We start from the raw sequence: 5,541 nt of genomic DNA, 5'->3' as shown, positions 1-5,541 counted from the left end.
TATGCTTGGTAACCGCCAACGTGTATGAACTTCGAATCCCAGCTGAAAACAACGTTCAAACACCATTAAGAGAAAAAGTAATAATTGTAGTTTAAATTAGATAAGAACAAATTGATTTCTTGCAACCCAAAAATGTCTACTCTCATTCACCTGCGAAGAAGGAGACATTTGAAGGATCGAAGCCCACTAGAATTTGACGTATGGTTTTTATGTTGAGGAGTTAAAGACTCTACATTGTGAAAGACGTTCCAAGATTTTTATTCAGACATGGCTTCTTCATCATCATCATCAAGAAGAAAAGAGAAGGTTGCTTGGGTTACAAGAAAAGCAAACCCATTTGGATCGATAAGTGATGAAGACACCCGAGGAACGTTTTTATACTAGAGACGATTATGATTTTGATCAAAAACTGATCATTGGTTTAAAAGTGAAAATTTCAGTACACTACTAATTTGAATTGATTAAGGAAGACGTAAAAAGGTAAGATTTAATGTCTGATTTTAAACCAAAAAGGAGCGCCACATTTTGATATTGGCAGAAGAAAAAAACGTCAAAGCCCTACCGAATATGACGTTCTATTAAACACACAATTAATGCTCCCAACATACTTCAATCCCCTTCACGTCCCAGCCCCGCAGCCTCCGACATTTTATGGGAGGGGGAAAAGAAAAGAGATCAAAAAATTACGATACTTTCTGATATTGGCGGCTAATTAAGAGAAAACATTCAATATGACATTCTATTTAATTTAAAAGAAAAAAGTTAAAAGAGAGGAATGGAAAAACTTTAGGCGTCCCATACTTCTAAGCCGCTTCAACTACGACCTAAACTTTGCAATTTATAATAAAAAAACTAAAAAATCGAATTATCTCAGTCTACGACCTGGCTTTTAAATATAACGTCAAGTGTGTCTTGTATTCGACGTGGAATATGAATGTAAAAACATAACATGGTCTCACTGTTTGTTCGCGCTACCATTTTTGCTTGAACTTTCTTCTTCGCGCTACCATTTCTGCTTGAACTTTCTTCTTCGTGGACAACTGCGATAAAGAAAGAATCTTATTTTTAATCTTTTCTATCTTTGTAATGTCATTTGGTTCCCATTTCTAAGGTTTACCGAATGTTTTCCGTTTATCTTTAGGCTGTGTTTCGTACGGTGTCAGCGAACTTCATCATTTTCTCTAGTGACACCATTTCAAGTATGTTCCTTTTTATCTTTAATATCTCATACGTATGATGTATGTGCTCGTGTTTGTGTTGTGTTTTTCGATTCTGCATGTATGGTATATATATAATAGTTTATTTTTTCCTTCAACATATGATATTTATGTTCGTTCGTTGTCAGCGAACTTTGTCATCTTTTCCAGTGTCACCATTTCGTCGTCTGTTCTAACTATAATTTACTAACTTTTTAAACAGGTATGACGAGCTTTGGATCAGGTCAGACAGGAGGAGGTGGTAGATTTGTGACTCGGATGCCTGGTGTGACATCCTATAGGGTTAATGATAAACCATTGCTCGTGGCGTTCGATCCTAAAACATTTGTGGCTATAGGGGAACATGCAACAGAGTTTAAGAGTTACTTGGGCACGCTGGAAAGATTTCATGTCCCTATTCTCGCTACCCGTTGGGGTGATGTGTCAGAGGTTGACAAAAATCTACTATGGCAGGATATTTTGGTATGTTTAAGCTGTTTTACTTCCATCATTAACTTATTTTCGTTGAACATTCTTTAACATTAATTGCAAGCCAGTGGAGGGACTTGAAGACGATAATGACAAGTAAATTCGTCTTTGGCTCTAAACAGAACGAAACTCCCTGTACAAAGTATAAAATATCTGATGGGGCGTGGGAGCAGTTTAAAGAATCTAGACTTACTTTTGAATAGTAGGTATGTTTTATAATATTTTGCTTAATAAGACAAGATGTCAATTTCTGATTTATACTTAATAATTTTCATTTTTTCATAGGTGAAAAGGATAGTCGCGCAGGAAAGGTAGAGGCTTAATGATACACCACATTCTCGTGGTGGTTATGCGTTATTAGATAAAAAGATCAGAAAACGTCGAGCTGAGGAGTTAGGTCCTGAGTCACTTGATCTAGCACCTCCACCAACTAGACATGAATTGTGGAAGGTTGCATGGACAAAGTCCAATGGCCAATTTACATCCCAGTCTGCTAAGGAGATATCCCATAGAATTGTAAGTGGAAACTTTTAACTAATTACCATAGTTCATAAATAAATATGTAGCTTTTTCTATTATGATATGTAGGATGAGTTGGTTGAGCAAGAGATTAAAGGTACATTTGAGCCAGAAGTTAGGTAGGACATCCTGGTAGCAGCCACAGGTCAGCCAAACCGTCTAAGTCGTGCACGTGCTGTTGGAGGAGCTATTGGATTGAGCGACTACTTTGGCCCTAAACCCAGAATCACACAAACCGTGACTCCGGAATTGGTTAGTAGTATCACGAAATAGGTGCAAGTCCAAGTACGTGAGTAAATGGAAGAACGCTCGAACAAGAACTTGTGATGATCAGACTACAACAACAACAACAATAGTCACAACAAGAGGACGCCCCTACAAATGATCCTACCACACCTCTTGCGTGCACCAAAGACTCAAGTTTTAATGCAGATCGTACTAAACTCAATATTCAGTATGAGTTTTTGGTTGATTAGGATCCTCCGCACGTAGTGGCCATCGGAGTACAGCTTGCAGGAGGCCAGACCATTCATGGTGCTCCTTTATTTCCCACTGACGCGCGGGTAAGCATTGATGATGTTAGAGATCCCCAGGCTCGAGTGCTAGTGCTGATAGTTGAAATCCAATTCGTGGGGGAGGCCTTAGGCACATTTATAGCTTGGCCTAAGGCCTTGATTGTTCCATATTTTGACCCACCATCGGTATTGTATTCTTATTTTTATTATCTTAAATCTTCAAGTTATAATTAAATAATTCCTAACTTTTGTAAATGTGATTTGTCGGTCTACTGCCCAAAGAAACAAGCAATGGCTCAAGTTGAGGCTCGTGTGCAAGTAGAAGAAGATGATCCTCTATCCATATTGATTTCAAGATTATCTTTCAAACCTTCAACAAGAGGATGTTTATTTTTCTTGTTCCTAGTATGAATTTGTTGGGGCAAAACGACAAGTGTACCGAATCACACAAGTAATATAAAATGGTAAGACCAAGTATCGTATCCTAGAGGACTCTCGGCATTAAACAGTTGTGTGACAACATGATTAATTAAGACTTAAAATAAAAGAGATCATGGGGTTGAATCGAAAAAATAATAAATAAAATAAAATTGCAATTGATCATTGGCAAAGGAGCACAAATATGAACAAAGGTTGATTTGTATGAGATGGATATGTTGTTGGGGTTAGATTTCACCAAGTTCCCTCTCATGTATATAAGAATTCTTCTTTATGCATTAATGCCAACGTCCCTCACTAAATCACTTAAACCCGATCGCTCGGTAAATAAGCTTGTCCCTAATTACCAGTTCATACAATTCCTAGCATTCCTGGTAAACAGATTTGAAGATCAAGAGGTTAAGACGACTAAGACTCATACCCTCATCCATGAGAAATATAACCCTTAGGAATAATTCAACAAAAACCTGAATTGAAAGGATCCTCCCGGTAGTCATGCAGAGACGACTAACACCAATGTTGTTATGTCAAATGCATGTACAAGCATCTTTCTCAGTAGACCTTTAAATCTTTCCCAAGCTTGACCTACAGTCTCCTCCATGCCTTGTTTGAATGAAGAGATTTGTAGCTTTCCACTGTTAACCTTGGACTACGGGAAATATTTACTCAAGAATTTAGAAACAACAGCCTCCCATGTTGTAAAGCTACCCTTTGGAAAGGAATTTAGCCACAACTTAGCATAGCTTCTTAATGAAAAAGGGAACGAACTAAGTTTTATCCTGTCATCTGACACTCCACTAATCTTCACAGTATTGCATATTTCGTTTAATGTCGTAACATGATCGTAGGGACTTTCATTTGACAGTCCAATGAATTGATTTCTCTGCACTAGATGTATCAAAGTAGGATTCATCACCATGTTTAATGTGTTGTCCCTCAGCAAAGAAATGCTATTGAAGTATTGGGGACCAACAACATTAGTTGTGTCAACTAAAGTTCGTCTATGAGCTCTTTGTGCCATCTCCTTTGTACTTTGAGTAGATGCCTCTGGTGAGAGTTATAAAAGGCTTTCAAGAGAGGGAAATAACACTCTATATGGTCTTCTGGCTTTCTTCCCCCTCCTGTTACTTACTCCTTCGAGAAGAGGTTGATTGTTCTTGCTTCTATAGTGAATTGCTTCCTGCAAACACATGAAACAAAAACCCTAAAAAGCACTTTTATATAAAAATAAAAATAAAAAAAAAATACAAAAAAAAATAAAAATCAAGTCAAATTTAATCAAATTCACACTACTAATAAAGTTAAACCAAACAAATCCCCGACAACGGCGCCAAAAACTTGTTAACACCCTAGCAAGTGTACCAGATCGTATCAAATAATAATAGAACAGTATGTCCACATATCGTTTCCTAAATGACTCTATGGCCTAAACGTTCATGTGATTTAATCGCATATGACTTGTGATGAAGGTTGAAAAACAGTTATTTTCATATGTCATTTTAGACCAAATTACGCCCTTTACTATTTAGAATGAGCTTAGAATCAAGCAAAACTCAATAAATGAGTCTGTAAAGAGTCAAAAGCTGTTTTTAGCGATATTATGCTTGTTTTGCATTGTTTTGTAGCTATTTTGAGAAAGTGAAGAATGGAGTTGAAGATGAAGGTCATAGACTCAAGAAAAGAGAAGAAAACTAAAGATTTGAAGAGTCGACGCACTGCTCAGCGGCAACTTACACTGTCGGGCAGTCCAGGGCGAGGAGTAGGCACTTGGCGTTGGCGCTGGGCGGTTTTGAGGGAAACCGCCGTGCGGTAGACCCTACCGCCGGACGGTAGTGCGATTTGTGTGAAACCACCGGGCGCCACACTTATACTGCCGGGCAATTGTCTGCTGGGCTTGGGCCTGTTTTCTGTTGCGCTCCTCACCTATATATAGCCCTATTGCCAGTTTAGATGCATTCTTTTGACAGAAGGGGGCGGCCAGACCTAATTTTTCTCTCTGGAGAGGATCTCTTGGATGCTTAGGCTCTTTTTCATCTTTTCTAGGGTTTGCTTTTCTATTCTTCTTCAATTTTCATCTAGATTCACCATGAAAATGGTGAACTAAACCCTATTGTTGTTGGGGGAAACAATGTAATCTTTTGATACTCTCTTTTATTGAAACTCTTGATTATTTATATGGTTTCCATATGTTTTGATTGTTAATTGTTGGGTTCTCATCTGTGCGTAATGCCTTTATCGTTTAACTCATTCGATAATTGATGTTTGTCTTTATTGATACGGGGACATACAGTAATGTCATGAACTGGTGAGTAATTTCTTAATTATGCAATACCACCTAGGGATAGGGATAGGACGATCAATTACGTTTAACTTCTACTCTATAA

The sequence above is a fragment of the Vigna radiata genome, chromosome 5 (genome assembly GCF_000741045.1).
Source record: "Vigna radiata var. radiata cultivar VC1973A chromosome 5, Vradiata_ver6, whole genome shotgun sequence".
NCBI classification, from domain to species: domain Eukaryota; kingdom Viridiplantae; phylum Streptophyta; class Magnoliopsida; order Fabales; family Fabaceae; genus Vigna; species Vigna radiata.
Note: the sequence above shows the minus strand (reverse complement) of the source record.